This window comes from Mustela nigripes, chromosome 4 (genome assembly GCF_022355385.1).
Source record: "Mustela nigripes isolate SB6536 chromosome 4, MUSNIG.SB6536, whole genome shotgun sequence".
NCBI lineage: Eukaryota > Metazoa > Chordata > Mammalia > Carnivora > Mustelidae > Mustela > Mustela nigripes.
This window is the reverse complement of record NC_081560.1, coordinates 52,204,310-52,216,863: the sequence shown is the minus strand read 5'-3', so window position 1 is coordinate 52,216,863 and position 12,554 is coordinate 52,204,310.

The window sequence follows — 12,554 nt, the reverse complement described above, 5'->3', positions numbered from 1 at the left end:
GGGAATTGGACTGATCCAAATGTAAAATTTACTCTTTATTGACATAATGAGGTCTTGCTCAAAGTTTTCACCCAGAGGTTAGAGGTCTCATTACTCTCCATTTCCTCACCAGAGCCTTGCTTGGTCTGGTCTCACTACTCACACTACATCTCCTGACCTCCTTTTCTCTCGTGCTCTAGTTCTGTCTGAGTTTGGCCAGTGGAAGAAACTTGAAGGAGAATTGAGGGCTGAAAGAGAGAGATAGAGGTATTTCTTTTCCTGCCTCCTTCCTGTTTTGGTCCCCTATATTTACAAGTCCAGCTTCTATGGGGTGGCCCCTCCTCCAGTAAACACCTCCAGCAAACACAAGGGCTTTCCTTGCCCTCTCAGACCTACTAATGGTAATAACTTCTCACTGTTGTTAGTCCCTAAGTACTACAACATCATTGCTGGCGCCCTTAACCACACTCTCATCCTCATAAATACACCCTTTTCTAAAACCTCTTCCAATGAACAATTTTGGATGGGGAATTCAGTTTCCTATCAGGTTCCTGGCTCATGCAAAAAAATTCTCTTCAAAAAGAAAGCTATGACTTACAGAACTTCACAAGCCCCCCTCTCCCCGACTTGAGGCTACTACTTTTTTTCTCATTTCCAGAGAATGGTGGGGTCTGATGCATGTATTAACTTGGAGAAGGGAAAGGTATCCAGAGTTAAGAGGTTTCCTTTTTCTGTTGTTGCTACTTATCCTGCTCTTTCCCAAATGGACTTCATTAGTGCAGTAACTCACAACAATATACAGCTACACACCCCACACAAAAGAAACCCGAGTTTTGAAATGGTTAAGATATTTAATGAACATAAATGCCAAATTACATGATCCAAGTGCCAAAGACCATTTCCTCCCTCTCCACACCTCCTCCTCCAAGAATTATTGGACTTGACTTTGAAACATGACAAGATTAAGCAGACAGTTTCCAAGTTTTCCCTTTCATTTTGCATCTAGGATAAACACGATTCATGACTTTAATTTTTATACATTTTGCTTTCAGTCAGGAGTTGGCAGTTTTTCAGAAGGGCCATGCCAAGTTTCACTTATTCACTGAAATGTACTTTTTTTTTCCCCTCCTGGTTATAGCCTTCCTCCTTCTGTCTTCTTCTTCCTTCCTCCCCTAGTCATTGTGGAACAAGGCCACGATACCATCCAGGAAGGAAGGGATTTGAGAAGTGAATCATCTAGTTTGCCTTTCACAAATGTAACTAGAAATGTCCATGAGGTCTGAAAACTAGATGTGTTGGAGATGCAGAAGATTGACATGGGATTGGAGAGTTCACAATTCTGGAGCTTTTGAGCACTAGAGAGCTGTGACATGGAGGGAGGAATGAAAAAAAAAAAAAAAAAAAACCTTTTAAAAGCAAAAATAGCTTGGATCAGGCTTGCCTGAAATGTGTGTCATGGAACCCTGGCCCTGTGCCTTCTCTGGTGGGTAGAGAAGGGAGGGGGTTATGGTCAAATAAGTTTGGGACATAAAGCAAAAAAATGAGGCACCTTCTTGGACAGCCCTGAAGCATATTAAAGGCACAGAGAACTTCTATAGTCAAGAATTGTGTTGCATGGTTGAATTCCCATGTTTCTCCTCAAAATTTTTAGTCAAAGAAACTTTTAAAATAATATTTATCATTCTCTTTTGGAGCTATCAAGGAACAAACTTTGATAAACAGGAGATATCACAGCAGGAGCAGAGCCTCGGGGAATAAAAGGGAGAGAATATGATTTTTTAAAAAGATTTATTTATTTATTTTAAAAAGAGAGAGTGCACAAGCAGGGGGAGGGGCAGAGGGAGAGAGAGAGGAACCAGACTTCCTCCCCGATCTCAGAACACTGAGATCACGACCTGAGCTGAAACCAACAGTTGGACACTTAAGCAACTGAGCCACTCCATCTCCTACCTCCTTGTGTGGCTCTTGTCCTGGGATCCAAAATCAGACTGCTGCTCTTTTCCATCCTGATGAACATTCTAGCAGAAAATAGTCTGTAGTACCAGACTGGCAAATGTTAGGAGTTCTGCAAATGTTTGTTGGATGAATTAATGATTGAATGAAATAAGAAAATCCCTGTAAAGCCCTTAGCATAATGCCTAACACAGAGTAAGTAGCACCAAATGCTATTATTACTATTCATCATGATCTTTGGTTTAGAGGAAACAAAAAAACCTAAAACTTATTATTGGCTCCCTTCAAAATAACTTCAAGACTTAGATAGGCTCTGTCCCTAGTTAACATACATTTTCTGAAAGGGAAACAACTGATCATGTTACAATAAAATAACCTTCCATACAGAGAATACTTACATGGAAATGTATCAGAATCACAGACAAAAATGTTTGTTTGCTTACAGTCACAAATAATAAATGGAATGTTTCTACAAGGAAGGGATGAATTGGGTAAAGAAAAAATTCAGTTCCGTGATGCTAAAAGGAAGAGTTGATAGGTTACTTGAGAGTTTTGCTTTTTAATTTCTAACATCCTTATCATGGTTGCAGTTATTTACAGTAAAAATATAAAACATGAAGAGTTTTGAACATGATGAGGTAAAGTAATCCATTCCACTTCTGCTCCTTTCTGGACTTAGAGAACAGAATGGAGACTGACAAACTGCAATTACTAAGATTATGTGGATCAACGCCCTTAGAAGGAATTTATCTTGTCTAAGAATTGCAAGCTTTTCCTAATTTAGAAATGTACTAAAATATGTTTCTTATGACAACTACTAAATAATCACACCCAAGCTTTTGAAAGAAAATTTGTTTTCCTGTCGATAGTCTATCACAAAAGCATTAAGAATAGGGCTTTTACTCATCACTTTCTATGATTTAAAGGCCAGTAATAAATTCTATTTATATTTTTATTATCTCATTAATAAAAGAAAAAAGGGGTCAGTTATTTGGAAAAGGAAATGTTGGCATTAAATAAAAATGTTAGTTATTACAAATACATTTACTTTCATTTCATTGAGTTTTAGGAAAGTATCTGACATTAAGTAGTTAATAACAGAAGCTCTGATCTGGAGTACCTTAAACAAGGCAAATTTACACAACTTCGCATATCAGGGAGTAAGGAGGAAGATAAAGCCCCTAGTTTGGCTGATTCAGTGGCTCAATGTTATGAAAGGCTTGGGCTCTATCCTTCTCCTGGCTCTGCCCACTTCTTCTGTCCCCATGGTAGTAAAATGGCTGCCAGCAACCAATGATTGTTCATTAGTAATCTTCAACAGAAGAAAGTAAGTCCTCCAACCAAGGAATATGAATCATCGCTTTTAGTCAGATTGGACCAACTCATGGCACTTGCCCATCCCCAGAAAAGAGGAATGACATTGATTGATTTCAACCAGTGATTCTCAAACTTCTATTCCCACATCCACAGTTGAAGCTTCTGAGAACCTGGAACTCTGTTAGAAAAACAAATTGTTGTGCTTTACTCCAGCTTTATCAAATCAGAAATGCTGGAGTTGGAGTCCAGAATCTGAGTTTTAGCAAACCTTCCATATATTATAAAATATATTTTCCATGTATTCCATGTCCATGTGTTAGGCTATGTAAAATCCACCCCAAGAGATGGGAAAGGGGTGGACACCTGGACTAAATTGGCATTATGTTAGCCTTTTAAGATACTAACAGTATCCATATCAGAGGGTTTTTTTAAGAAAATATTTCAAATGTTTTCCTATATTTCCAATATTCTGTTCCATGGGGTTAGAAAATATGGTCATCATTCAAATAACTCAAAACATTTTCTTGAAATCCTCCTGTGAATGTACCATGCCATAGAAAGATGGCAAGACTCTATCAGGAGCCCAAAGAGCAGAGTTCCAATTCTAGTTTTGCCTCTGATGAGTTTTATGTTCTTGAAAAACTTACTAAGACTCTCAGAACCCCCACTTTTACTTCTTTAAATGTATTGGAACAGAGTCTTTAAATTCCTGAAAATGAAAATAATTGTAGCTAGAATTTATTGAGCAGTCGTGTGCCATGCACTGCCAATGATTTTATTTAGCACACCTATTATTTAATACTAAGACTAGCCCCTATGAAGTATGTAACTTGCCTAAATTCAGTGGCCTGCTGACTAAAAAATCTGGGATTTAGGTCTATCTCTTCCCACAGTCCATTTGCTAAACCACTACTCCTCCCTGGCTCACTTTCCTCTACCCCCACCAAACAAACTCTATAATACTACAATTCATTTGGTTTCATATGGTTTAATTCATTTTTTTAATATATTTTTTATTTTCAGCATAACAGTATTCATTATTTTTGCACCACACCCAGTGCTCCATGCAATCCGTGCCCTCTATAATACCCACCACCTGGTACCCCGACCTCCCACCCCCCGCCCCTTCAAAACCCTCAGATTGTCTCTCATAGTGTCTCATGGTTCACCTCCCCTTCCAATTTCCCCCAACTCCCTTCTCCTCTCTATCTCTCCATGTCCTCCATGCTATTTGTTATGTTCCACAAATAAGTGAAACCATATGATACTTGACTTGACTTATTTCACTCAGCATAATCTCTTCCAGACCCATCCATGTTGCGACAAAAGTTGGGTATTCGTCCTTTCTGATGGAGGCATAATACTCCATAGTGTATATAGACCACATCTTTCTTATCCATTCATCTGTTGAAGGGCATCTTGGTTCTTCCCACAGTTTGGCGATGGTGGCCATTGCTGCTCTATAAACACTGGGGTACAGATGGCCCTTAGGAAAGATGCAGTTTAGTATAATGAAAAGAAAGTGAACTTTGAATGCAGGCTATAATTTGAATGTTGGCTTCACCACCCTTCTGATCTATGACTTGGGGAAAGTTACTTATCTCCTCTGAAACTTTAATTTTCAATCTGTAAAATAACATTTTGCATGACATTTGTAAGGATTAAAGGAGATAGTACATACAATAGCACCTAGCACTGAGCCTGGATTACAATAGGTATTCAATAGGGGCGCCTGGGTGGCTCAGTGGGTTAAGCCGCTGCCTTCGGCTCAGGTCATGATCTCAGGGTCCTGGGATCGAGTCCCGCATCGGGCTCTCTGCTCAGCGGAGAGCCTGCTTCCTCCTCTCTCTCTCTCTGCCTACTTGTGATTTCTCTCTGTCAAATAAATAAATAAAATCTTTAAAAAAAAAAAAAAAAAAAAAAAAAAAAAAAAAAAAAACACAATAGGTATTCAATAAATGTTCATTTTCTCCCCCTCCCTATTGTTTGATGGCAACTGTTATTTGCCAAACAAGGAGGAACATTTTGGATTATTTATTTATTTGTTTGTTTGTTTATTTTCCCAAATATTTTCATTCAAAAGTGACCTTATTAAATAACACTAGGAATGGAAAAATTCTATCTGTGACTTCTTGACTAAAACTTTTCTAATTTTAAGAACCCAGGTGAGAGGAACTTATCAAGGACAAGAACAATCCTAGACCTTCTGTAAGCACCCCCATATTCATGCTGTCCTAACAATCTCTTCCCAGAGTTTTTTCAAGTGGGCTATGCATTTAGAAGGACATTTTTAAGTTCAGAACTATTTTTCTTAACCTATGTTAATCTCAGAATAGAACAGATTCCACGGAGTAAGGAGTCTACTCTCTCCTTTCACAACTACCCCCCACCCCACCCTGCAATAGAGGGGTAACAGCACCCACAGGCAGAGATGGAGGAAGTTATTTGGCTCATGACAACAAAGTCCATGGCTCACGAAGATAGAATGCTCTTTAAAACAACTACATTAAGGATAGAAGAATTTTACTCTCTGAGCTCAGAAGGGTTATTTGTTGTAAATATTTCATGATTCACTCCCATGAGGTTTAAAGGATTCTTCAGGACAAATCATTTCATGGTTTTATCATCACATCCTTTTTAATGGTGAAAAGTAATATACTTAGGAAACACAGCTCTTTCAAATACTTGAAAAGTGAGAAGCATCCATGTTTGTTTCATATTCTAATGCTATATGGTTCATTGTGGGCTGTTTAACTTTGTCATCTTGAAAATAACTGAGTTTTGGAATAAATTTATGATAAATGGCTTCTGAATTTATTTAATACTTGTATTTTCCTACAACATTATTTAAGCAGAGTGAACATTTATGGCCTTGTGTTTTCCAAGACCATGACCAATACCCCTTATAGTCATATTTTGAGGCAAGTGTTTGACATCAGATAATTCATCCAGAGAATAACTCTCTAAAATGCCTTTATTGTAACCAGGAGTCAGGAATAGATCATGAAGATGAATGTATGTTATTATCCCTCTGGTTGATAAAGAAAACACAAAATGATAAAAGTTTGTTTTATGGCCTCTCTTTATCTAACACAATGCCAGGAAAGCTTATGGCCATTTATCTTGTGTCTTCATGAGCAGAGGAGAATATAAAATTGAGGAAATATCCAAAGATGACATTATCAGCAGTCATTTTTAATAATTCAACTCTATAATTATGGAAAATTTCCCTATTAAACTTTTTTATACAATTTACATATATTTTATGTGTGTGTATTATTATATATACATTTATCTGTTTATCCATATTACAATATGGATATATGTTTTTAATTACTAGACACCAGAAGTGAGTTAATAACCAAGCATTATGAAACTCTGTGGGGTGAAATCCAGGCACCGGTATTCTTTTTAAAGCTCCTTGGTTGATTACAGTGTGCAAACAGAATTGAGAACCACTCAGAAGGTTCTACCAACCACACATGAGCATGAACACATATATTTTCTTAACTTCATTGGAAACACCTAATACTAGTAATACAATCTCTTTGTAAGACAAGTTCAAGGGCTTTGCTACTTCTTCCTTGTCTACTCCTGCTCCTATTATCTTTCTTTAACTTCCTTTTGAACAGAATATCCAAGACTGGTTTGCCAGTGTGTGTGTGTGTGTGTGTTTAAGAGCAGCCTCTGTTCTTTTTCCAAATATTTCCTTTAGACTGAATAAATTAAATAAGACTGAACAAAGCAGAACTTACAGAACAGAAATGGAGTGCCACAACCCTTTCTGCTCTCCTACCCTCTTCTCCATCATCACTGGAACTCCAGGCCTTCCCAGAGCACCATTTTATTTTATTTTATTTTATTTTTTTAATTTATTTATCAGAGAGAGGGGGGGAGAGAGCAAGCACAGATGGACAGAATGGCAGGCAGAGGCAGAGGGAGAAGCAGGTTCCCTGCCGAGCAAGGAGCCCGATGTGGGACTCGATCCCAGGACGCTGGGATTATGACCTGAGCCGAAGGCAGCTGCTTAACCAACTGAGCCACCCAGGCGTCCCCAGAGCACCATTTTAAAACTGCCTGTAAGATGTTAGAGAACTTGTTTGTCTCACTTAGTGGCTGCCAGAAGAAGGCTTATTTCAAATGTTATAGGATGGGTCCCAGAACAATATGCTGAATCATACAATAGGCAACTTCACTCAGGCAGCCCCTGATTGACCTCTGCTTGCCCATGGCCATGCTGTGAAATACCAGTTAACTGGATATTTAAAAGACTGTTTTCCTCTCATTCCTGAGATGAATAGTTGTAGGCAGTGCCTTTTCTAATGGCGGGTGAAATGAAGCAAACCATACTGTGTGCTCTGCTCTCTACCGCCCCCCCCTGCCTCTAAATCAGGTCTCAGGGAACTTCCCAAGGGATCTGGAAAGGGATTACAAGTCACAAAATGGCAACATATAGCCCAAAAGGGGTGTGTGGAGCAGGGAAAGGGAGTTCAGCCTACTTTGTCTTGGTGATTTGAAGAAATAGTTGTGGGAAGATGGCATATGAGTCTTGGTCTTTTTAAAAACAAAGCAAGGGGCACCTGGGTGGGGTCAGTCAGGCAACCAATTCTTGGTTTCAGCTCAGATCATGACCTCTTGGTGGTGAGACTGAGTCCCATGTTGGGCTCCGTGGTCACTCTGGAATCTGCTTCAGATTTTCTCTCCCTCTGGTCCTCCCCCACTCAAATAAGTAAGTAAAGTATTTTAAAAATTAAAGTAAAAGTAAAAAATAAAACAAAATGAAGAAAGACTGGTTAATAGCATGTCTTCTCTCTGCCCACCTCTGAGTCTCTACCATTAGTCTGTGTATCCAGTGAGCCATCAATCTTTTTGATTGATCATACAAAAAAGAGTTTGGTTGAATGCACTACCTGCAAGTTCTATGTCTGCCAACAACCCAATGTTTAATCTCAAAACCCATGTTTAGGAAAGTTAACCAACTTGGCCAAGGTCACAGAGTAGCGGAGATGGGACTCCACTACATTCCTGTCTGACTCCAGAGCCTACGGGCTTTCCACGACTTTTGCTTTTCCTTGAGGAAAGGGATTTTGAATGGAGGATGAGGTAAAGAACTGGTAAATTAGAGAATGAGTGAGTTTGGAATCAGATCAAGCCTGTTTTTAGTAGACATCTCTAGGAAGACCTAGGGAAATATGGACGCCCAGCAAAAAGGAAACTGGGAAAAGAGAAGGAGGGTACTAGGAACAAACATTATCTATTCCAAAAACACGACCACCATGAAATACATTATAATACCTGCGCATCACCAGATTTGGTATAGCAACTAAAGGTGTACAACTCTTACATTTTTTTATTGTGTGACATTTTAATCTGTTAGAAGATCTACATTAAAATTCTACACTTATTCAATTCTCCATCTTGTTTCTGAGGCAGTTAGCAAAGAAATTGAAGATGACCAGATTTGGCCAAACACTGTGAAACTTTGCATGTTGTTAAGGTGTCAAAGTAATGATTCATTTCACACAAATCACAAATGGGATTGACTTCCAGTCTTGTCTGTTCTGGTCTATATCAGAAATATATTAAGGGGGTCAAAAGGTTCAAACTTCAGGTTATAAAATAAATAATCCCTGGGAATATAATGTACAGCATGGTGACTATGGTTAATAATACTGTATTTTATATTTGAAAGTTACTAAGAGAGTAGATCTTAAAAGTTTTCATCACAAGGAAAAAAAATTGTAGCTCTGTGGTGATAAATGTTAATTAGACTTACTGTGATGATCATTTCACAATATATACAAATACCAAGTCTTTATGTTGCACACCTGAAACTAGTATATTGTGTCAATTATATATCAACAACAAAAAAAAAGAAATAGAGACCCACATACCACTCACTGATTCAGTAATTCATTTACATTTTGTTACTGAGTTCCCCTTAGCTTCTATGCACATGAATGCAATGATAGACCAAACAAGCTGGTGCTTTAATTAAATGAAACTATGTATCTCAAGTAAAAATTAGTGCCAGCGATCCTAATGCAAACAACAAACCGTTTAAAAGAATGTTTAAGACAATCAGGGAAATAGGGACACTGTAGATTTCATGATGTTAAGGACTTTATTGGCTCCTTCTTCAGATATAATAACAGTATAATGGTTGGACGTTTTAAGAATACCTATCTATTAAATCTCCATACAAAAATGTCTACAGATGAAATGATATGATGCCTGAGATTTGGTTCAAAATAATTCAGTGGTAGAAGGAGGGAGTGGAGAAAAATAGGTGGGTAAAGATGAAACAAGATTGGCTATGAGATATTTGGAGATATTTGGGGGAAGAGTGCAAGGAGGTTTATTACATGATCCCCTATTCTTTTGTCTCTGTTTAAACTCTTCCATTAAAAAAAATTTTTTTTCTATACATAGATTGAATCAGTATGACACAATGGAAATTTCAAGGGCTTTGGAATCAGATAGATCAAGGTGCAAATAGTGGTTCATTTCACTAACTAGTCAGGGAATCTTGGGCAAGATTCTTAAACTCACAGAGCTTCTTCTTCTTTTAACTATCTTTTATCTCATAATGCTACTGAGAATTAAAGGGATAATACTGCGGGACCGTTGGGTGGCTCAGTCAGTTAAGCATCTGACTCTTGATATTGGCTCAGGTCATGATCTCAGCATCATGAAATCTCAGCGTCACACCAGGCTCCCTGGGTGTGGAACCTGTTTGAGATTGTCTCTCCCCCTCCCCCTCACCGCGCCCCACCCACACCCTGATCATGCACATGCTCTGTCTCTGAAAAAAAATGTTTTTAATTAAAAGAAATAACACTTCTAAAACACCTAGCACCGTGCCTGACACATACTAGACACTCAGTAACTATTATTATAATTACAGAAAATATTGAAGACAGGCATTTCAAAGAAACTTGGAACAACATATTCTGAGATTTCAAAAGAAATCTCAAAGCAGAATGTAGTGTACCAACAAAGAAAAAAGGTGGTAGCCTTTCACAGAGAGCCTGAGGTTAGAACTTATCTTCCTAGGCAACAAGACAATTATTCGGAACACAAAAGGAAACAACTTTCTTTTTATCTTATTTCTAAGGTAACCATTGTATCACTAGTGAAACAGTTTGGGAGTAAATTGCACATGGTTTGTGAGGTCTCAGATTCCATTCTGTTTCAGTCTGTATTTGAATAAGAATGAGCAAAAAAACATGTCCTTGACTGGCGAAGAGGAGGACAGGATCCAGAATATTTCTACATCTTTCCCTAATTTAAATTTATATCGTTTTTACTTTTTAAAAAAATTGTTTATTTATTTGTCAGATAGAAGAGAGTGCACAAGCAGGGGGAGCAGCAGGCAGAGGGAGAAGCAGGCTCTGCACTGAGCAGGGAGTCCAATGCAGGGATCTATCCCAAGACTGGGATCATGACCTGAGCTGAACGCAGACGCTTAACCAACTGAGCCACACAGGCGTCCCAAATTTACATGGTTTGGGATGTGTAAAATGAATCCTTGTGAATTTTCCAATGTGAAGAATGTGAAAAATGAATCCTTATTAGACAACTGCATTTAGTATTTGCTCTTTCTCCTATAATAACTTAACCCAGTTAATATCTTCACAATCCTACAACTCAAACTAGAGCTCTGGTAGATACACCAAGTTCCGTTTTGTCCCTCCACTCCCCCATGCACTTGTAACTGATTCACATGTCCATCAGGTATCTTTTTGAAAGTGCCCCTTACCTAGACTTTCACTGTCACAGGCCAGCTCTTCAGCAACTCACAAGTGCATTTTTGTAGCAATTGTAAAATCAGTTTCTCTATTTCTGGTTTCTTCTTTTGTCGAATCACATTCCAGAAAGCTGGCAAAATGGCACTGTTAACACCCAAATCTGATCATGTCGTTACTCTGAGTAAAATGCTTCAGCAGCTCCCGACTATCTATAGAAGTCCAAATGCTTTAGCATGCTGGGCCCTTGTCCGCTCTGCTAGCCACCCCTCTTTTTTATGCATTTAGATGCACGTTGTCCTTTGCTCTCTACCCATACTAAACAACTCATCATTTTCTCCCAGGGCCATGTTCTGCACCACGGCTATGTTTTTGCCTATACTGTCCCTTCCACCTTGCAAGTCTATTTGACAAATCTTGCTCATACTTCAAGATTCAACTTGAATATCCTTTGTCTTTTCAAGTTTACTCCCTCACTACTGGTTGCTCACAGCCACCATATTAAGTTAGACTCTAGTCTCTGAGCACCTTGCAGAGGCATGCACATACCCTTATTTAAAAATCTTGTAACAGTTCTTTGTGTGCCCATGTATGCATGTGTGTGTGAGAGAGTGTGTGTGTGTACAATGGGCCATGAGCTCCTGGCAAACAGAAATTATAAATTATTTTTATCTCCTTAAGCCTTGCCTAGTACCTGCCATAAAGTAGGTTCTCAGGAATGTGTGGAATAAATGAAGGGAACAAATGAAACAAGAGAAAAGTTAATAAATGTGAGATACAATGAATAACGGTGTTTTAACTTTCAAAAATACTTATTATTCCTAGAAGGTGCTTTGCTCTCTCAAGTCTTAGTTTCTTAGGTTGTCCCTTCTGTCTAGAATGTTTGTCTCTTCAGTCTTATTCCTGTCTCATCCTTAAAGAAGCTACTCAGGAGGTAATGTCATTATCTGTTAGGCTTGCCTGAGACTCTAGGCATAGTAAACTACCTGCTCTCTTGGATGCCTGTATGTCTCTTACATGAAAAATAGATTCTTATTAGACTCTTACACTTTATGGTACCTGCCATAGTTCCTTAATACTCCCAGGGTATACACTCTGAGATCTCACAGATCAAATGTTTCAACATGCAAATGTTTATGTGGGCTTCCGGATTTCTTCTAAATTAAATTTCTAGCTTGAATGCTGAGTTTCCTCCTAGGACAGGTTAGCCGGCTTTTCAACTTTTACTCAAAATATTTTTCTTACTTGATAGTTATTTTTTTTAAGATTTTATTTATTTATTTGAGAGAGAGAGAGAGAGCAACAGGGTGAGTGAGAGCACGAGTGGGGTAGGGCAGAGAAGGCAGAGGGAAAAGGAAACACAGTGCTGAGCAGAGACCCTGACTCAGGGCTTAATCCCAGGACTTCAGAGATAATGACCTGAGACGAAGGCAGATGCTTAATCGACTGGAACCACCCAGGTTCCTCATTATGGCTGTTGTTTTTTTTTAAGATTTTTATTTATTTATGAGAGAGAGAGAGAATGAGCAGAGGGGAGGGGCAGAGGGCAAGGAAGAA